The sequence below is a fragment of the Zonotrichia albicollis genome, chromosome 14 (assembly GCF_047830755.1).
Source record: "Zonotrichia albicollis isolate bZonAlb1 chromosome 14, bZonAlb1.hap1, whole genome shotgun sequence".
Lineage (NCBI taxonomy): Eukaryota > Metazoa > Chordata > Aves > Passeriformes > Passerellidae > Zonotrichia > Zonotrichia albicollis.
The window spans coordinates 18,872,034-18,895,200 of NC_133832.1; the positions used below are offsets into that span (position 1 = coordinate 18,872,034).

Consider the following 23,167-nt stretch of genomic DNA (forward strand, 5'->3'; position numbering starts at 1 on the left):
ATCTTATAAAATAGAAATTCTTGGGAACAGGAGCTATGAAGGCAGAAAAAAATCTCTATTTTCAATAATATAGGTGCCTATACATGTTTTGATCTGGTAACTGCTCCTTTTCAACACTGAATTGTAACAATTTCTCACAGCTGTCTTAAATGACATATATCCTGCATTCTTAGCTGAGTTATACCCAGCTCATAACTACCTAACACAAACCAAATTCTTCCACTGCTAAAAATGCTGCTAAAATTGCTAATTCAAGTACTGAAGGCCAGGAAACGTCCCCAGGGTTTCCTGTTCAACCTTGCCTCCACCTCCAGGGCACCATTAAACACTGTTAATTTTTAATAGGCTACTAATATCCCAATTTTTTTCCCACTGACTCCATTACTGGGGAGTCATTTTCCCACATTCTTGATTTCAGCTGGTGTCAAGTGAATGCTACAGAACTTCCAAAAAACAACACAGAGATTAATGCTAAAAGCATCAGAACCCTCCCTCAGCCTGGAAATCCTTGATTTCCCCCATTATCCCCACACCAGAGCAGGCTCAAGCACAAAGGGTTAGTCAGGGATGTGCCACCACGTGCAGAATTTCTCAGCCTAATGCAGTCAATAAAACAATATATTCACTGTTTACACAGTCCCCAGTGCTGGCTGCTGAGATTCTCATGCATAATTTTGGTTTAACAGTCAACCTTGTTAATATTTTTTATAGGGACAGAGTAAAGTGCCACTGTATTAGTCTGCCTGCATGAGAGCTCAACCTGAAAGCAGAGTGTTCCACTTCTTCCCGTGGAACATCTGTGGAGTATAATTATAATTAAGCACGTCTTGAATATTAATTGTTCTAATGTCACTGATGTGATGTCCTAGGATACACTGAATCAGTTCTGTTTCAAAGTGCTGTTTTATTTAAGAGCTCTGCCAGATGTTCTCATCATTTCACTTAGATTTTTCCACCAGGAAAACAGTTGCTGAGACTTGTGAATCTTCTGCCTGTGCCAACTGTCAAGGAAATAATTTCATCCCCAAAGAGGAGGCAAAATCACCAACTTTTTTAGATTGTTTTTCTTTGAAGGAAAAAGAGAAGTGATGTTCCAGAAACATTTGGCTCAGAAAAGATTTTGCTGAGAACAACACAATTATTGTAATCTTGGGCAACAATGAGCCCCTTAATTCACTCAAGTCACCACCTTAGATTTTCATTTGCATCTTATTTTCCACCATATCATGCAGCAGAAACTCAGTGCAGCTGGTTTCAGTGTTGCAGAAATTAGAAATGACTATTTTGTAGGACCATATCCTTGATCAACACCTTGCTCTATTTGATCCAATCCCTCTCTCATCAACAACTTTTGTAATAGTGGGAACTCAACAACTGCTGAACCTCAAACATATTTTACAATTACTGATTCTGATATTCCCACAACACTAAATCTAAATTTGCTTGCATTACTTCACAGGTGAACTACTTTAAACATGTTTTTTTAGTTTATTTGTAAAGAACAATAAAAGAAAGGCTTTCTCATGAAGGTTCAGCAGTGACAGTGAATGACTGAAACATCAAACCAGGCCTCACTTAGAAGCCTATTTGCTTGACATATTTGTTCTGAAATAGTTCTTTCAAAGAAACTACTTCAAAAAAAAATTGCTGAATACCGCAGTAATTAAGGATTTGATCTCATAATGTGGCAAGTGCCTTTCAAAAACCAGTAAGTTTTTTGTTGTGTATTGTTCTCAGCAAGAATGCAGGTTCCATGGAGTGGGTTGGAATGTTTAAAACCCACATGAGCTTATTATGGACTTGATAGGTTTGTGAATCTTGGGTTGGACTGAGATGACCCCCAGACCCCTTCCACAGGTTCATCCCTAGGTAAAAAGACTTTTGATTAGAAAAGCACATTATTTCATTTAACAATGGAATACTAAGCAGTGCTTGTCAAGCCTTAACAAATTCCAGTGTCCTCCTGCCAGCTGATGAAGAGAGAAGAAAATTAATTCCATTACCTCTACTAATAGAACAGGTTTGCCAGGGAGTAACTCTAAACAAATGAGCACATGAAAAAAACTACCAGGATTTACTGGGCTGCTCTTTATAAAGCAGACTTTTGTTCTATACCATTGCCATAATTTCCAAGCAGGTCTGACCTTGCAATCTTACAAGCTGCGCTATCAAAATCCATTTTCCAGTGACTGATTTGCAGAAGTTCACAGCATTACCAGCAAGGCCGGGCACCAGAGCTGCAGATCCACGATTTCAGGGCTCTGTAACTGCTCCCTCCCTTTGGGGGACTCTGCAGCTGTCCTCACATCAGCAAAACAGATGGGAGCATTTTTTATCTCAACAAAGTGAGTGAGCCTATAGTGCGGGTGCTTCCACAGAGAGCAAAGGTTCCCTTTAATGGGCTCACTGCATCCTCATTTCCATAATTAATTCTGTTAATCAAGAGGCTGAAGTTTAATCCTGCATCCTCTTTTTTAGGCTAAACCAAAGGCTGATGGCTTCACATCTCATCATGACACAGGTACTGCTGAGCAAACCAAAGTTTCCACCAACATTAACAGTTCTGCTTCCACTCAAAGCCTGACTCACAGGAAGGAACATAATTAAGGAATGAACATTAATTCTCCACAAATTCCCTGGTTTTTTTTAAATATTACCTTGCCATAAAATAAATTCATCATCAAACTTTATCATTCTAGTCAACAACACTCATGGTTTGAAACGTGTCCTGCTCTTCAGCTGAACATCAAAGTGAAAATATGAAGTAATTTCTAATTATAAACAACTTGAAGAAACAGCAAGTCTATTTCTCGTTAAATAGACTTAATATTAAAATAGATTTTGCTTTTCAGAGGAATTCATATCCTCAGATCTTTCTGTTCTCACTCTCTGAAAATGTTCCTTTGAAAGTGCTACTGTGTGCAGCTGAGGTCACCATGTACAAGCTCCTCGAGTGGCTGAAAAGCACAAAGATTGAAAATACTACAAACAGTTGCTCTACAAATCCCCCCAAAATGTCTATTTCTTGTATTTAAAATGCTGTTAATTTTTATTTCCCTATTAGCAATATGTGCTAATTGCACTTTAAAAAAATTCAAATAAATGTTAGAAAACCATAGATAACATCATGTGCATCCTGTCTTGTGTGACACTTAACTCTCAAATACTGGCAGTTTGGTGTATTATTTTTAATTTCATGCATTATTAAGGACTCCTCATATGTAAAACACTTAAAGAGATACCCCTGACAAGACACTCCTAATAATAAAGAGCAAACATCTAAATACATGGCATAGCTACAAGAAATACAATTTAACTTATGAATTAACATGTTTTACTACATATTTCAACTCTGAAGCTTTAGTTTTATGACCATCATTGTTTTATCCAAATTTCCCACAGCATTTGTGCATCTTGTACCACAAAAGCTGATAAACAACCTCTATTTTCCAAATGGTACTACTGACCAACCTCCACTCACAAAAGCAATCTCTTATTTAATGTGATCCCTCACATGAGGCAGGCTCCACTGAGAAATGGGAAAGAATCTACCTTTGCAAGCCTGCCAGTAAAATATATTTGGGTTTGGACAGTGCAAGCTATAAACAAGATAATTTGCTCCTCATTACCTTTATCCCACTCAATACACTCTCCTTTGTTAATTATACCAACGTGCCCTCTGCTGCATAGCTTCTTTATTTTTTCAGCTAAGAAGTAAAAGAAAATATGGCTAAAGCAGAAAGGCTGAGGGAAAACCAGCCAGGAAATGATCTTTGAGTAGAGTTCAACGTGATCAAATTCATATTGATTTCAAATTGTCAGAGGCTGACAAACACCCAAGTCCCTGTCTCCTGCCTTCTGATTTCATTACCTAATGTACCAGGCTGTGACAGGTTTTTAATGTGCTTACTTGCTGCCATCACTGCTGGACACACAGCAAAGACTTCTGGAGCTCTCTTTAATGGAGGCATAATGAAAATGGAAACGGAATGAAATGAAAATGAAAATACTTGTTTATTAAATGAAACTACCTTAGTATGACTTGAAATAAGTTCTCTTAAACAGCCTAAGCAGAAAAGTAGGTTTTAAATTTCTGTGTGATCTTGCAACGTCTATTCTTTTCAAGATTAAAAGTGGAACTTTTCTGAAGGCAGAAAAAATCACCTTGTGCACCAGTGGGAGATGCTCCACGAGCAGCTGGGTCACATTTCATCCATCCCCCTTCGTGGTGGAGCAGCAGATCCTGGGGTTTGGTCCCCTGGTGATCTGCAAACCTTTCAGGGACACTTCTGAGGGCTGAAACAAAGAACTGAGAGCACTCAGAGCAAATTTCAGGAGATTTCAGTGCATTTTCTGTGACATTCCACAGGCGGAATCTCCCATTCTCAGTTCAAGGCTGCAGAGCTCCCTCTGCTCACAGGGATGAAGTTACTCCAGCCAGAGGAAAAAGTTACTTCACACAAAATCCACTTCAGCAAACTGAAGTTTATATTGTCATAACCGGTGGAAAGTTAAGTAAAGCATAAGTACTGAGGACAACAAATTTCAAATGCTGATGGTTTGGGCTGATGAAGCAGCTCTGCTCCCACAGTCACTGTGATGCAAGCATGGGGTTTTCAGTTTCTGCATTCCAGACTTCTGTTTTTGCTGAGCACTTTCTCAGCATTGTTAATATTCATACCTCCATAGGAAAATTCACAGGACTGAAACCATGCTGAAGTTTTGCCCATTATTTTTCTAAACAGAAAGAAATTAGTAACAATTTCTTTCAGCTCAAAAAAAATATGGTCTATATATGTGTGTATATATATATATATATATAACCCATGTGAAAATAGGGTAACAAAGTAAAATATTCATGATTTTTTGTGCCTATTTAGCAGTGAAGAGGACAAATAAGATCACTGATAATTTTCCTTCCTCAATTATTATTTTTTAATCTAGTCTTCAAATATGGTATTTTATTTTCATCATGGTGAGAAACATTTAGAAATTTTCTCATATTTAATGAGCATGGCAGAACATATTTAAACAAATATAGGGGGAAAACACTTCATGAAAAAATAAGTATAAATTAATGTACAAATGACTCAATCAGAAGTCTAAAAACCTTGACGAAGTGCTGGAAGCCCAGCACACAACTGAACTCATGTAAGAACAAAGACCTTATGATTCAACCTCAAAGAATTAATCTTAAATTAAAAGTGAGTTACCTGAGATAGTGAGTTTGACAGCCCATGCTGTCAGGTCTGACACTACATAAATTACTGTAATCCAAAAATGAAAAGGGTACCATTCAACCTTCTCTTGCCTAAAAGACCTTGAGCTCTCATTAATTTCTTAATAATGTCTACACGTTATTCCTGTAAAAAATGATAATTTATCTCCTTGCTCAAAAAAAAAAAAAAAAAAAACAAAAACTCAAAACAAACAACCCAAAATTCTAACAAGTTATTTTTCTGCCTTTATTATTGCTTATTATAAAGCAGTGAGAAATACAGCCCTAAGGCACTCACTCCAAATTCCAGGAAAGGCACTGAAAGTGATCAGTTCTGTGTTGATTTTGCAGCACCTCTCCCTCAGAACATAAACCTGTTGTGTGTAATCTTGTGTGAGACCCCTGAGTGCTGGATTATCCCAAATCTTCAATCCCTGGCCTAGGGAATGCTACAGGATTAACCTGTCTGAAACGGCCTTTGGAGACAGAAAATGCTACTTGAACACACCAGGCTGGATACTATATTTTTCTCATGATTTCAATTAAGAGCACTGTTTTAGTGTGGAATTTTAACTTTCAGAATGGAAGTTTTCACTCAAAGAGATTTGGCTGGAAAAGGCAGTGATCTCTGAGACTGAAGGCAGCAATCAGGATCTTCAGACTGAGCTGATGGGCAGCAATGCACACAGCCATGACTCTCAAACATAGCCCACAACTTGGATTTACCACCCAATCCCAGGCACAGAATTGAATATAATTACCCCAGTAAAAGAAAAATCTGCTCAATCCCTAACAATCAATCCAACAAATATGCTCTTCCACAAATCTTATTTATAAAATTAACTTCAGCTTGCCTGTCCATAAGTCTCTGTATCAGGGGCTGAAAGCACCCAGAACAATAATCAATATGTCATGTTGCCAAGTTAGATGCAGGAAATAAGCAGAGATATTTTCACATATCATATGAAAAACATCCTGAAATATGCATAAAGTCCATATGAACCAGCAGGAAATACAGACAAAAATAATCAAATGCAAATAGATTCTGAAAGTGAAAGATATCCAATGTACTCAAAGAATCAGAAAAGCAATGTGTATGGTGTAAGAATGCTTTTCTTCATGTTTATATGAAGAACATGAAGAAAAGCATTCTTTTCTTCATGTTCTTCATATAAACATGAAGAAAAATATTCTTACAGCCTCCAACACGTGCCTCAGGAAAGGCTGGAAAAAATGCCCAAAGAGGAGCAGGATAAACTTTGCTTTGAGGGAATTTTTCCTGCTCTGCTCCTAAGATATTGGCCACTTTATCCTTTCATTGCTCGCTCCCATTTCTTCTGGAGCTGCTGCATTTTCGTGCTCCCTGCTGTCCCCACTTTGCTCTGCCCCACTCACTGTGGCTCCCCTGCTCTTGGCTCTCCCTAAACTCCAGAGAACTGCCCATAAACGCTCGTTTTCCCCAAAATAAGTTCATAAACTGTCTCAAAAAGAGCACCCTGGAGCACAGGTACCCCCAGCCCAGGGAGCTGCCTGCAGGACAGAATTATTCTCCTCCTGTGCTCCTGCAGAGCAGCACCAGGGATAATTCACTGACAGAAAACCAGAGAAGCTCTGCACGCAGGGCAGCCTGGGATGATCAGAGGGAGGTTAATGTGAGATAACATCCTTGGAAAAACCTCAGCACAAAGTCCTGATGCTGCTCCCGAGCTCACGGGCTCCGTGCTAAAACCACTCCTGGCAATGGCAGTGGGGACACAACGGGTGCTCTGCAGAACAGAACGTGCCTGCAATGGCAGCTTCCATTTCTAGAGGAAAACCGTTTAAACTGTGAGCTCTGTCCAGGGTAATACAGATAAATTAATCCAGAAATTAGGGACAGGTGAGTGAATATTCATATCTGCCTTGTAAATTCCTTTAAAGAGTCATACATCTGCATTTAGACCCTTACATAGTTTTAAAACCTGTTCCTATACAATTCACCAGAGACCAGCAAAGTTTAGATCTGATGCATATTTACACAACTTCCAGAAGCACAAGGGTGGTTCCCGAATTCTGCTCTTTCTGGGGGTGCTAAGAAGAAAAACCCACCACAGTTTTGAGGCTTGTCCATGGTGAATAAAGGTAAAGGTAAACACGAAAGTGAATTTAAATTCTAAGAGTGACTGTCAGGACTTAACCCTCACTCTGATTGTGCTTTTGGGTTGGGGAGGGTGCATTGCCATGACCCAGAGACAACAAAATCTGCTTTTTTATCCAGCCTCAGCTGACTTGGAAAACAATCTCTGTGTGCTGCAGCAGCCACAGAGCATGCAAGGGTACAAACAACACAAAAACATTTTCTGTGTTTCCCTTTGAGTGAATTTTCCCCCTTATGTATCTTGAGTTGTTCTTGTTATTCTTTATTTGACTTAACATGAAGATGCCTGGAAGCAGCAAAATATTTTCTCTTCCTTATTCCACTGTCAGCAGCATTACTTTGACCTTATCAGACAAATTTATGTTGAAAATTTTCTCAAGCAGTATTCTCCTGTGAGCTGCTATAATGTGCATCTTTAGATTATCTGGTGTAATTTAAATATGTGAGGAATTTCTTAATTATTAATTTTGTCCTGTTTTAAAAGTACATATTAAAAATTGAAAGAAATCCCTGGACACAGACATCTGCGTTGCACTTTATAAATAATACCAATAAATAAATATTAATGCTTATATTTCATTTATATTTCAAGAATAAGGCTATGAAGCTTGAGACTCCCAATAATTAAAGTTAAAATTGCCTAATGCTTCACACTAAAAATGTTATAGTAATTTCTCAGGTTGAAAGTATGAAGAGCTGCTGCTTGCAACACCACACCATAGCAAGAATGAAACAAAGCACCTCTGATTTTATAAATCAGTGAAAAGGGGATCATGTAATGACATTTACATCCTGTTAAAAATGATCTAGTGGTAGCAGATGTCCACAAAGTTGGTATATTACATATGTTAATTAATTATTCCAACAGTATTTTTGTTAGGCAACAAAATAAAAAAATGTGGGCATAGAAGAGTTCAAAAAATTATAAAGCTGCAAAAATTCAACCAAATTCCATTTGCAAAAATCTTAAAAGCTTTTGCTTAAAGCAGCATTAACATGATTTAACTGATGTTACAGAATTTATTAGAGCCAACTCAGTCTTTTTGCAAAGTCCAATGGAAACTTGGTGCAGTTAATCTTGTATTTTCTGTCCCTGGAAACAAAAAACTTTATTCTCACACGAGAAAATTACCTGCAGCACAGAAGTGTCAGTGTGCAGCTTGCACCTGTGCGCGGGGGCGTGAACGGCCCTGGAATCCGGCTATCTGGTGAGGGGCGAGGGCCAGGGCCCCTGCGCATCAGAAAACAGCCCCCCTCGGCGTCTTGGCCTCGGGCTGAGCTGGGGGATAGCTCGGAGCAGCGCGGTGAGAGACGAATCAGGAGGCGACCACTTGCTGGGGGTAAACTGTCGGTTTATTACAGAAGAACCAACAAGGAGGGGAAACACCCAGCAAATGGCCCTGAACAAGGGGCAGGAGAGGGTTTTAAGGGAAAAGGGGGGAAGAAGGCAGGGAAACCCGGCTATCCAATAGAAATACATATTTGGAGGTACGAAACATAACTGATATACTAAAGTAACCAACTGTTATAAATCATAGGAGGGGCTCCGGGGCTACAGCCAACCATAACTCCCAGAGAAAAGAAAATTCTCGAAACCTGGGAGGAGAAAAAGAGTGATTGACTGACCCCAAGGAGGAAACAACTTTCACTTTATAAGAGAAACCAAGGGAGGAGCAGTTTCATTTTCATAGCAACCTAACTGGCAGGGTAGCAGCAGGAAGTAATACAGAAAATGGGGGGAGCAAACTAATGAACTTAAGAACACACCACAGCACACCTGCCTCCATCAGCACCTCTGACTCCTGTCTGGGCACAGAAATAACCCACCGTTTTAAAGGATCTGTTCATAGTCTAAAGCACTTCACGAAAAGGAGCGGAAGGGAACACAAAGGTGCCAAAGGGGGACCATCCAGGGATCCTCCCCATCCCTGCCTCCCTCCTGAGAGCCTCTCCAGCCCGGGGTGCAGGCTCAGAGGCAGCACTTGGGGCTCTGCAGCTTCCTGAGCACCTGGAACTGCCTCTGCCCTTCGCTGCCCTCTCCCAGTGCTCAGTGCCAAGGTCAGCGAGCAGCTCCTCAAAGACTCAACTGGAAAAGGGCCCCAGGATTAGGAGACACCACCACCACTCCTAAAAAAAAATAAAATTAAAAAATAGAAAAAATAAGAAATTAAGAAACTTCTTGAAAAGAAAAAAAAGAATAAGAAATAATAAAAATAATACATTAAAAAATAGAAAAATAATAGAAATCTGCTAAAGAAACACAAATAGATTTTACTTTGAACATCCTCAGCAAGCTCTAAGTTGCCACATCTCAGGGATTTCACTGGAACAGCCAGCTTGGTCCCAGTGAAATTCTGTTCTTGCTCTTGCCCCAGCCTCTCCCTGTCCCAGCTCCCCACCAGCACTGCAGAGCTCCCTTCCAGCTCAGTATTGGCACATTGTCTTCATCCCCTCACATGTGAGAGCCCAGGAGGAATCACAGCTCTGAAAATCAGCTTCCTGCAGCTTTTCCCTGTGTTTCAGCTCAGCACAAACCCATCTTTCTTTGGTGTGAAATTTAGGCAGACTGGTTGGGAGCCTGTGCTGTGCCGTGGGGAGCCCCCACTCCAGAGACCGTGCTGAGTATCTCTGTTTTGACTTCTGGTTCCTTTTTTGCTTTACTCTTCTCTCATCTGTTTGTCAGGATAACCTCTAAAGAGAGCCTATGGGGAGGCTGCAAAGAGGAACCTGAAGGATAAAAGTCAGGTTTCCTAGCCCACAGAGCCTGGATTTTGTTTGGTATGGAAATGCGTGGCTGGAGAAGAGTCTGAAAGAGGGGCAGGAGTGCAGGAGCTCACAAGGAGATGTGAATTGCTCTGTGCAGCTGGGCTGGGCTGACACTGCTTCCTGCTTAGGAGGAGGGAGCCAGAGCCACTGGGGCAAAAACAACCTTTGTGATGGATGTTTGACTTCACAGGCAAAACCTCCTGAGTGAAGGAAAACTGCTTTGCTGTGCCCCAGCATGGATGTTGTCCCCTTGCTCGCCAGGTACTGCTGGTGGAAAAGGACTTTGAGATTAAGTAGACAATAAAGTTTCCTTCTCACTTTGAAAGCTGGGGGAATAGGTTTCCGTGGCAAGGCAGCAATAGAGAGGCTTTGGGAAAAAAAAAATTAAAAATGAAATCCAGCCACATGGCATTTCTTGCAACTCCCTCAGCTGCTGTGGCACGGACTCACCCATCTGTTATCCGACAACACTTTCACTGCAGCTCCAAATTGTGCAGGGTGGAGATTATTCACATGTCAGCTGGGACCTGGCTTTAGTGCAGCCTGCTCAGCCATCCTGGCACAGCATTTGTCATGGAACATTTGGGAGATGAGTTTCTATGGCCTGTCAATTATGATGAAAGAATTGGAAAGCGACATGTTCCTCAAAGCATTACTTCAAAGAGGGCTTTCTTTTTTAACTTTATGTGGGGCTGGTGATTTAAAAAAAAACCCCAAACCAGTGGCAAATATAAAAGTTATTTTACTTCTACAGGGCTTTTACAAGTCCTGCATGAATTCAGTACTACAGTAGGTGCTGAGGCAGGAATTCCAGGAGCTCTGCTGCAAAACTGGGGCCACCCAATGTCACCAAAAAGACTTCACAATGCCACCAAAAACACCTCAAAATGTCACCAAAACCACCCCACCTGCCTCTCCCAGCACTGCTGGGTTCTGCCCCTCAGCCACCAACCAACCCTTAGCATGCACCATATTTAAAACTTGATCATTCCTGTCCTGGAAACTGAAGAAGACATATGAATCCCACAAAAGATTTATTACTGTTATATCATCTTTTCTTTCACAAATATTAATCTTCCAGGGTCCATTATTGATTTCTGTAAAAAAGATGGAGAAATTAATCAGCTGCTTTGGATTATGCCCATAAGCAATGGCTATGGGAAGAAGAGTTACTTAAATTTTAATGTACAATCATGAAGAAAATATTTTAGCCAGATAGCATCAAACTAAAATAAGCAGAATCTTGAGTTATTCAAGGAAAAAAAAAATAAAAAAAACCCTCCTTCCTGAAATTAAGCCCTCCCATTTGATACAGAGTGCCCACAGTATTCCCCACCTGCATTTCTGCTTCCCAATTAATAATTTGGGTTTGTTGCTGGGCAAGCTGCCAGTGCATATAGTTCCCACTACAGGATTGTGCTGCTCTTGTGTGAAAGTGACCTAAAATGACATTGAATAATTCTTTAGCCATAAGTAAGTGTCAGAACAGCCCTAGCAAACACCAGAAACAGCCATAGGAACACAAGTAAATGTTGGAGACCAAACTCAGACAGATTGGACATTTGACCTCTACTTTAAAACAACATTGTCTCTCCATAAATATATATTTGTATATTATACACACACATTAAATCTTTTATGGGCTTTTTTTTCTCTAAATAAAAATAAGACATGGTGACAACTATTGTTTATTAGTCCTGCCAGCTGGACTCAAATCTGCTGCATATGTCAGCACAAATCTGTGACTGGGGACGTGCTCAGCTGATATTTCACCCAACGAAACATTCCTGCTTGGGAAATACCTGAACCAAGCCATTGGAAATGTAGCAACACTCTACACCAAGCTAGGTGAGATTACACTGTAATCTGACTCTCCTAGGCTGCAAAGTGAGATTGCAGTGTAATTGTAATTACAGCTGATTTCTCAGTTAGCATGAAAAATCATGAAAAATCAGAAGCACGCCGTCCCTTCTGCAGTGTTTGAAGAGTGGCACACTGTGAACCAAACCTGAAACTGCTCAAGCTTCCCCATCCTCCTGTGGCTCCCCAGCCCTGTCCTGGAGCTGGCTGTGAGGGCACAGCTGAAGACAGGGATGTGCTTTGAGCCCTGCAGCCTCCTGCCTGCCTGGGGAACCTCCGGGCAATGGGACAGAGAGGCCTCAGCTCTGCTGGAGGAACAGGGGGGAAAAAACAGAGAGAGTGATGCTTTAGGATTGGAGCTTTTATATTTTCATGTATTTGTGATCCTGCAGCTCTTTAGTGTGTAACTCTGAACTCCATGCACATTGTGAGCTGCTGCTCTCCCATTTTGGGCAGACACAACAATTCCTCTCCAGGCTGGGCACCAAGGACACCTCACTGCCTCAGGCCCTGAGATGGGAACAAAAGTGAGTTTGGGGGAGCAAACTTGGGGTCAATGATTTCATTACCTGAAGCTGTAATTGGAACATTAACCCTCAATATGCAAATGGACCAAACTTATCAAAGTGTGCAAACCTGTGACCCATAATCCATTTTTGGGTGTAGTCCCTGGGGGGCTTTGTCTGCCCAAAATGTACCTGAAGGCCCTTCAATAAATATAAGTGCTTTTTACTCCCTTAATTCTGTCTGGCCTCTGGTTTTGGGAGGCCCAGAAAAGGCACCACAGAGGCATCCCACATCAGCACTCCCAGATTTCATGTGGGGCCAGCAGCATTGAGGATACCAGACCCGAACAAGCCCCTCAAGGTGCTCCAGCTGGACACAGTGAACAAACAATTGTACAATTCATACAGCTTGCACATCCCTTTGTCAGACACCAGGACAAACTCACAGCCCTGCAGGATCAATGGCTTTGGGTGCTGCAGTGCCCAAGGTGTGAGCCATTGCTGCCTGCAGCCATTCCCCTGCAGTCACACACCCCAGTGCCTGTGACAATGATGTCAGGGCTGCGTGTGCTGCCAAGCCAGCCAGCAGCAATGCACAGCACCATCCTACTCATTTCCAGGGCTTGCTCACCCCACAACAGCCTCAGATAAACTGCAAATCCAGTTTAACAGCTGAGCTGAGCAATCAATCATTCAGAAACGAGATTCGGAGCAGTCCTGGTGAACACACAGAAGGCAATTAGATGCCACTGTTTGTAAAATAATATTGGTGGGAATTCTTTTCCCTCATCTGATTTATTTCTGTCAATCTGCAGTTTAGATTCTGTGTCATGATTAACTCCTTTGTCCTGAGATGCCACATAAAAGTAACGTTGGCATTATTAAATGCCTCTGAAAGCAATTCTGAACCTCACAATTGCTGAGGAAATTGATTAAAGAGAGTCAGCTCGCACTGCTAATTTGCAACTGGTTATTTTTAATGACAGACTGATAAAATGAAATGCTAAACTTGAGAATAAAACTCGCTTTATGTCATATGTTAACTTGTACAGAACACATTTGCATAAACATTTGTGGGAGAAAATGAGTCCTTGGGCAGTTCAGACTATTTGGGCTGGCTGGCTGGGAAGAGATGCTAGACAGAAATATAGAGCCTGCACTGACAAATCCCAATGTCAAAAATATCCATCAAAAGTCATAATCCCTTTAACTTCTTTGCCAGGTTTTACAGATTAAGTTTTTAGGTTGTGCTTTTCATCAATACCAGCAACTAAACTCATCTGAGGGAACTCAAAGAGTCAATGAATGTGGTGTTCAAGGGCAAGAGGACACAAGAAATTCAAACAAATACCAATGTGTGTAGAGGTTTCCAAGTACTGAATGAATTTCTGGTATTTCATGTTTGTATTGTGTGTATTTATGGTTTCCATGAGCATGCTTTCAGGAATACCAGGGTGATATTAAAGAGAAAACTTGAATAAAACAGGTTTGACTAAATTGTATATTGCCCTTCTCCTCCAAAAAGAGAGACAGGAGAGTGTTTGAAGCAATCAAAAGATAAAAATCTGCATTGATTGCTCTCAGAAAAGCAGGCTAAAATTGAATGCCTGTGTCCTTACAAACACATTGGAAAGATTTCCAAAACCCTCTGAAAACCAAGTTCAAGGAAGGGAGAAACAGAAAACTCTGATTTACAGGGAGAATTTTATATACTCATTCCATTGAAACTGCATTAAGTGAAAGCTTAAGTGATCACTATTTTAAAATTATTTAGAATATTACAGTAGCAGAGACACATTTACTGCAAACATTGCAAATTAATCAGGTTTACTGACAATCAATGCATGAGGAGCATTTTCAGAGCCCTGAAAACTGATTAGCTCATTTTGAAACCTCTGTAAATTAATTTACCACAGCTCAGCAAAAGGTGAAAATCAGTTTTATAGTAATCTAGGAGTTTTCCACAGAAGCACATCTGAGTTCTGAGCGTTTCTAGTGGGACAAAAGCAAATCTTTTGAGCCCTGCTCTGAGAATGGGCCCAGCCCTGGCATTCTGCACTGAGAGCAGGCTCGGGGCATTCAGGATATCTGAGCTGACAATATTCACCTCTCAAGTGCTTTTCCTTTCCTGTTGCCACACTTGACACCTGAATGCCTGCTGATCCCCACACCAGGACCTGTTCCCAGTTAGGAGGGTAGAGATGCTAAAAATGACTTTTTCTTTTCCTCATTGGTTCTGTTTGGGTTTTTTTACCGTTCCTGTATGACAGAGAAATCCCTTCCCCCAAAATGAGATGGGGCAAGATCCACTCCCTTTTGCTTTGGAGAACAAAAGCCACTGTTCAGTTTCTTCCCAAGACATTTCCTAGCACAAAATCACCATCAGGATTTGAGAACTTTTTGAGATTCTTCTGGTCCTTGTCACTGAAACACCCCTGGAACCACATTTGAGCTTCTTTGTGCTTCTAAATATCCTCCCTTAGCTTTACTGGCTTACATTAATTAACCACTTCATAATATTTAAATCCTTTTTTTTCCTCTACCATGGCTCACCACAGCCATTCTTCTCAGAACATTTTAAACTATATTCTTAATATATTTTATTTTCTGCTTCAGGTATGGGCTTTGTGAAAAATTTACCTGTACTAATAAAAACCACATTCCATGCACTTTGGGCTCACAGTGAATGCATCTGACTTTTTCCTCATTGTCAGAGTCCAAAACCTCATGAAATACTCACTAATCAGCATTTCTAGGGGGGAAGGAAAAGCCCTGAACACAGATTCCCTTAATGCAGACAATTATATTAATAAGGCAGCAGTTCCAAGCAATCCATGGAGCACTGAAGTTCACACACACACATGAGATTTGCAGCCCTTGTCAAAGAGTTTGCTTCTGGCTATCCTCAGCCTTGCAACATTTTCACATTAGTTTTGGGCAGCATGAATTATCCCGCTTGGGGCATTTTAAACATGCCTGAAAATAAATAATTAATGCATTGGACACTATTAATTAGCAAAACTCAGAAACAGCCACTGTTACAGAGCCTGAAAAGTTTTTCTAAACTTGTCAGGCTGTTAATAATAAATAGGGTGGAAATGGCCAATTAACATACTTAAATAGCAACCTTTATAAACAGGGGAAAATACCACTTTTAATGATCTTTTGATATGAGAAATAAAAACCACTAGCTCTGCTACTTTAGTCCTAATGCTTCACTAACAGAAATGTGGATTTACACTTGTAGGTGGATCCAAACACAAGATGTAACCAGAACAATTCCTTTCAGACACTAGAAATCCATTTTCTTACACTTATTATGTGGCAATAAAGTTTGTTTAAAATAACATGTGAAGGTGAAGATCCATATTTACATAGATCTGTGACCACATTTACTCATTCCTGCAATTCTGGAAATCACAGACCTACAGTGATACAGGTTGTGTTATAAATTATCATTTCTCTAAGGTACTAATACAGAATAAAAATAGATTATTTCCTAATCTCAACTTTTTGTAACTTTTGTATATAAGACTTGCTTTTGTGGTAGGACTGGAAATAATGAGATAAAGGCAGGATGGTGATTTGGAGCATGGATTTACAAAGCAGGACGACCTTTCCCACAAGGAGAGGTGGATGATGGCAGGGCAGGGTTGGTGTTCACCTTCACTCCAGCCAGGTTCCCAGGGCTGTCTCCCCAGTATTCTCCTGGACACACTGACAAGGCAGCAGCCAGAGGAGCACAGCGCTGAGCAGGTTTAAAAGTGGCTGAAGCGCTCAGAGGTTTCTGGTGACACATTCCAGCTGCAGGCCCTGCTATCACACCCGTGGAAAATGGGTGTAATGGCACATGCACAGCAGTGGGATGGCAGCAGGAAAAAGGAGAGGGGAAATGCAAAACCAGGCAGCAGCTCCGCTCCTTCACTTCCCCTTCTCACAAAAACTAACAGAGAGGGTAAAGGAGAAAATGATCCAAAATGGACTGCTGTAGCGTTTGAGTCCCATCAATATTCATCTGGAGGTGACTGAGGCACTGGCAGAGCTCACACACAGCCCTGGTACAGCATAAACCATCCACTTGACAGTCAACAAAAACACCAGAACCCTGAGCTATAATATTGTTGTGCTGCCAGTTCATTTATTCATGAACTGCAGAGGAAAATAAGCACGTGGAATGTATATAAATTTTCAGTTCAAAAGTTACTGCCATCAAGGGAGAGCCCTAAGTTATGCACTACCTTTATAAAAAAGTTTGTGGTTTGTTTCTTTTTCCCCAGGAATGCTGCAGCACATCTAATGAGCACACCCCTTAGCCTTTCTCTTTTGGAACAAAGCTTCCCTTTGCTGCTGGGGCTCACACTCAGCTGACATGTGCACCAGAAACAAAACTGCTCTAAAAGTTTGGAAATAAGAATGTTCAATTTACTGCCTCTGTTTTTCTTTTTTTTTTACCTTTTTCCAAATACCAAGAGTCCATCTGCTTCTTTATGTGAGTCCTCTTTTGCCTACATTTGGCCATGCAGTAAAATCACTTTGCACAGCAGAGGAATCCACTAAAGGACACAGATTTAGGATAAAATCAGATTTTTAGGCAATAATCAGACACTAAATTCTATCCTGGAAGGTAATGCAGCCCAGAGAGCATTTTTGTTTTCTTTACAACACCTGAAAAGTGTAAAATTCTTGACTGGCTTATGAAAAAACAAAATAACCTTAACATTTCTTGTCACCAATATCAGCAAAGATAATGAACAGAATCAGATAAAAGGAGTATTATTGAGCATATCCTCTGCTCTTGACAAATAAACCCACCTTGTTCAGCAATTCAGCAGAGGAAAAAAAAAGACATTTTTTTATTCAACATCAAAAAGTCTTACGAGAAAAACAGAAGGGAGGAATACTCAGGATAAAGTTTAGCTATTGAAAAACTTAACAGCCTAAAGCATGGATTTATACCAAACACCTGTAAAATCACAAAATGATGCACTGCTAAAATGCAAAAATTTTTGCTTATGATAAAATCACTTGGAGATCAAATTTTTTGTGGTACAGCTGAACAAATTTAAAGAGCTTCAGCACAAATAGTCTCATTTTCTGAATATATAGGATACAATTTCTATATACATTTCTAAATATATAGGATAAATAAAATAAATGGAATCTACCCTCTTAAATACAAAAAACTCAAACAGATAAATGCATTTTAGAGTCAGACCCACACTCCACCAAGCTGCTACCCACTTTTTATGGAATGAAGAGATTCATTCAGAAGCCTTAATATGATAATGCATTAATATAATGGAGCATTGTGTCTCAATAGCACTGCGGGACAGCTCCAAAAATGCAAAACAAAATTAAGTTGCAATCTAATTTGTTAAATCCCATTTAGTCAGGTTTGTAAACTCTTTTCTGCCAACATCAGCGGTTTTGGTTGTCAGTTAGTGAAACACTGCTAGGAATGCAAGGAGAGGTGAAGTCACATGCACAGCTACAAAGCACAGACCCCTGCAGTAAATAAATGCTGGATAGAAGATATCCCAATAAACTGGACATGAGTCAAATGCTGAAATCTTCTAATTTCTCAAAAGTTTCCAAAATTTCCATCATCACATTAATATGATTGGTTCACTTCATAGAACTGCTCAGAAAATCATGAAAGCAGTGCATGTGCTCTCTGAGTAGGCAACAGTAACTGGGAATTTTCTGCTCAGGGGAAAAAATGGAGGGGTGCCTGGAAAACACAAATCTTGATGCTTCTAATAGTGCAAAATACATGAGCTTTAAGTGGATTTTCCCAGGTCTGTTTAAAATTATAACGGGCCAATTTCGTTTACTCTGATGAGATCCTCAGTTACAAAGCTGCTTAGGAATTTCTTGGCTCTAAGCTGCAGCTCAGTGCTTTTTATGGTTATGGCTGATAACTGAAACTGACTGGGCTAAAACGTGTTGGATTTGTCTCAGAAGTCTAAAAAAGCAACATTTTTTTTTTGCTTTGATATTCCAGAATAGCTCCACTAACATCCAGATCAGCAGAACCAAGGGGGCAGTGATGAAAACATCTCATGGAGCAGAGCAGAAACACCAAGGTCACCACCAGGAGCTCTGAGGAGCTCGCTGGACATCCTTGCAGTGAGATGAGAACCACTCCAGCATCACTACTGATATTAAACTCATTATGAAATCATTTCAGCTCGTGGCAGGGACCCCAGGAGTGGCACAGGGGGAGTGTGACCGTGTTCACAGGGGTCTGAGGATGAGGGAAGAGATGAAGACCTGACTCCATGTTTCAGAAGGCTTGATTTATTATTTTATGTTATATATAACACTAGAACTATAGTAAAGGAATAGAAGAAAAAATTTCATCAGGAGGCTAGCTAAGAATAGAAAAGGAATGGAATGAATAACAAAAGCTTCTGTCTCAGACAGAGAGTCTGAGCCAGCTGACTGTGATTGGCCATTAATTAGAAACAACCACGAGACCAATCCCAGATGCACCTGTTGCATTCCACAGCAGCAGATAACCATTGTTTGCATTTTGTTCCTGAGGCCTCTCAGCTTCTCAGGAGGAAAAACCCTAAGGAAAGGATTTTTCAGAAAATATCATGGCTACAGGGGAGGAATGAGCGGCCTGGGGCAGGAGCATTTGCCAAGATGCAGCTCCTGGTGCCTCTGTGGGACAGCAGAGGGCTGGGGCTGTCACAAGGGGCAATCCCACTGCGCCTGGACTGGCCACACACTCACCTGACCTCTCCACAAAGCTGTTCAGCTTTTTGCCAGAAATACAACAACTCAGAAGGGAGAAAGGGTGACAAGTATTGGAGCTGACACGGGAGAGGCTGGAGGGGTGCCTGGACTGCAGGATGAGGGAGAGGAGGCCCAGCAGGAAGCTGCAAGCTGTTAGGTGAACCCAGGTGTCACCAAACTTCACGCTTCAAGACCGAGGTTAAAATTGCTATTTGAACAATTCATTATTTCAGGCACACGAGCACTCCCAGGGAAATGAAACAAAAGCAGTGAACTTCATTTAAATACAGGCTGGGAACAACTGCCAAGAGGAACAAGGTCAGCGTCAATTCCCCTGATCATATCCCTCAGAGCTGTAAAGTACATGCTGCTTTTATCTCCTAACAGTCCAACTGATTAATATGACGAGCTAAAATTGCCAGCCTCCATGGGATGGAGAGGAGCAGAGAGATGTGAACATGTGCTGAAAATTAAAAGGCGCTATGAAACGAGCAGGCCGCTCCCCCAAGTCTGCAGAAAGAACAACTTGTGGCAGCCAAATTCTGAATTGTGGCTCCCGGGCTCATTGCAGAGTTGCCAAAGCCGTGCCAGACATGAAGACAACTTCACTGGCACTGAGGTGCTTTGTTTTCAACAAGACTCTGGGGCTGATGGAAGATGAGACAGAAGAAATTCCACCTTTAGTCACAACATCACACCACGCTCAAAACATCCAGAAAAGGAGAGAGCTCATGGCTGCCACTGAGACAACTCAACCATTGGCTTCCTCTCTTTCCATTTTCTCAGCATAACCCAAAATATCTTGGTGTAATACTGGTTCTTGTCAAGAATACTTCTGAGAGCTCAGAACTTTTTTTATAAAATAGATTTACTGAGAAGCTGGGAACAAATCCATTTAGATGAATTGCAAAATGAGGGCTTAGCATTCAGTGACACAAAATGACAGGCACATGCTGAAATGAACTAACCCCACTGGCTTGGATGTAATACCCAGTGTCTTTAAATGTATCATCCCTCCATTTCTAAAATTATTTAAAAAGAAAAACTCCTAAAATGTCATGAAAGTAAAGGAAGGCGCTGAAAGTAGAATTGAGCTCCTCATTCTGGTTTTGATTTCTTAGTGATCTTAGTAAATCACTAACTCATTCTTCACTTTCTGCCTCATAAAACTGAGAAAAAAACCTTGATATATACCTGACACTTTTAATATGAAAAGCACTTTAGAGAAGCTTTTTGACACAGGATGAAAGATTGTACTTTGCCATACAGAATAGCTGTATTACCTGACATGCTCATTATACACTGTCAGAGCCCAACAACTTTCAGAATATTTTCCTTTTATTATTCCTCACTCTTTCACTGTGTTCAGTAATTACAGATGGAATTCTGCAGATTGGTTCAGTGACTTAGGAGAGTACTTTCCCCAGAAATCCATATAAACCTGCTTCTCAACTGTTCAGAAATGTTTTCACAAGAGTCTTGCAGGATTTGGAAAAAGGTTTTTGTAATGCAGCCTTCTCAGTCCTCAGAGCTATGAAAAAATGAACTATACCTATTTAAAAATCTCTGACATTCCTTAATGCCACAAACAGAGAATAACCCAAATTAATTGTGTTTCCTGTCTGGCGTCACTAAACACTGCACACACCCACACAAGCAGCATTCACAGCACAAACACAATTATTTGTCATTTCTATGCTTATGTTCTAGGCCACAACCCAAAGTGGGTTTTGCTCCTTCTCCCTTTCTGTCCCTGCTGCACAAGGTGAGATGCCCACACTGTGAGCAGCACATGATTATTTCTGTAGCACACACCAGCCCAGCTCCCATGGCTGTGCTCACAGCACTGGAATTTCTCTGGAACCACTTCTGGCACACTCCAGACCCGCTCTCCTTCAGCAGAAATTGCCCTGCCTCTTTCAGAAACCATCAGCCACACGTTTATTTGACTACCTGCCCTGCCCTTCCGAGCAGGATAATGCTTATAATGCTTAAAAAATAATTATTACCATGCAGGATAATGACATTCCACAGGGAGGCAAGTGCTGCTCTCAAAGGCTTTTGGGCATCATTTCAGCAAGCTGAACAATGCCAATGATCTGACATCACTCCCAAAAATACCTCTTTGTGTGGCACTGAAGTGATGCCCAGACACACCAAACAAGGGGCTGTGTGTTCCTGGGGGTGGCAGACACCCATCTGCTCCTTCCACGCTGCCAAATCCAGGGGCCTTTATTCCAAACAGGCCTTGGGTTATGCAATTTGCCAGACTCTGCCCCTTTCCTGCTCCTCACACAGAGCCACACTCACGTCTAGAGGGATGGGGGAAAAAACAAAACCTGCTTCTCTCCCTCTGGCTCTCACAGGAAATTTAGCCAAAACACACAAATTGCTGCTGAATGTTCTGGGAAAATTCATGGCTCTGTGTATTTCTGTTTCTTAGCTCCTCATGCCAGTAAAATTACTGATTTTTTTCCAGAGTGGAAGTTATTACAGAGAACACCTGATGGACCCTGATGAGGATCAGGCCCCTGATGATGAGGAGCTGGCTCCTGATGAGGATCTGGCCCCTGATGATGAGGATCAGGCCCCTGATGATGAGGAGCTGGCTCCTGATGAGGATCTGGCCCCTGATGATGAGGATCAGGCCCCTGATGATGAGGAGCTGGCTCCTCGCAACCACCACAGCTTGGAGCACTGTGGGGAAATCATTCCAGCAGAGGATGACCCAAATATGGGCTGGAGATGAGCTCTGAGGCTCCTCACACCCAAAACCCCCACCTGAGGCTGCCCCAGGCCTGGGGACACATCCTGAGCTTAATTTGGGTAATTCAGTTCAAGTGCTGTCAAAGTTTGTTTTAATCCAGAACTATTTCAGGATTAATTCATTGCTGGTGTTATGCTTTGTATTTTTTCCATGCATTACAAAACTACTTAATTATTATCAAAACAAACAGAAAACTCAAAAGAAAAAGCTTTTCAAAGAGTAGAGATCCACAGGAAGGGTTGATATATAGTCAAAGTAGGGGGGGGGGGAAATGGAAAGAAATAGTGACTTTTTAAAATAGAATTGGCTGAATATATTTTAAAAAGTCACTATTTCAAAATGCAGAGTACACAGCAGTGAATAAAGACCACTGTCAGTTATGTTACAGAAATATCTATATTATGGTAATATCTATATTATGGTAGGAGCTTATCTTGTCCCAAAGTTCCTATTGGTTGATAGTTTAGCCTTAAGGTTCTGTAGGAAAAAAAAAAAAAGAAGAAGAATTGTTTAATTTAGGAAGTAAGAGTAACTCCTTGTTATAAACAACATGCACTCTGGGGCCAAGATAATTTCACTGTGCACTTGTTATTTAAATGAGTGCAGTGTCTCCATATGGCCATGTGGATGTGAGATATATGTTACGTGCTCAAGGGGCACTGAAGGATTTAAAGTACATATGTTAACAAATAATGCTGAGCTGGCACCCAGCATTGCTGTCCTCATCATGGCAAATAGGAACCTGCTCCATTTTTTCATTTGTTATTTTCCTTAGAAGTGTTTCTAAGAGCTGAACAGCACGTGGGGACTTGACAGAGGCTTTAATACATAATCAAGTTATTTCAAGAATTACACTACTGGAAGCATCATACCTTTGTCTGTGCTCTTCCAAGCAAAGCCAAGCCTAAGTTCCAGATATAACTATAAATATTGGTTAAATCGAGAATTCCCAGAAAATCCTCTCAGTATTAACACTTCTCATTTATTATGATACTATGTTAATTCATGCCAGATGGAGACGATTCAAATGTTCATGACTTGTACTTGTCACGAACATATGTTCCTGGAATAATGGAGTGGTTTCATAGCAAACAACAGCCCATATTTAAAGACCTGTGATGAGGCTCATAAAAGAAAAAAAAATAATAAACAGAGAAGGGCACAGCTGG

At 40.9% G+C, this 23,167-nt stretch overlaps 1 long non-coding RNA gene across 1 annotated transcript in view; it reads right to left on the bottom strand.

The window, feature by feature from the left end:
- The window catches only part of LOC113460481 (uncharacterized), a 73,861-nt gene that overhangs the window by 15,648 nt on the left and 35,046 nt on the right, over window positions 1-23,167 (bottom strand). Inside the window, exon 5 of the long non-coding RNA XR_012582738.1 lies at window positions 4,165-4,296. This is a non-coding gene — a long non-coding RNA (uncharacterized LOC113460481). The remainder of the gene's footprint in view (window positions 1-4,164; window positions 4,297-23,167) is intronic.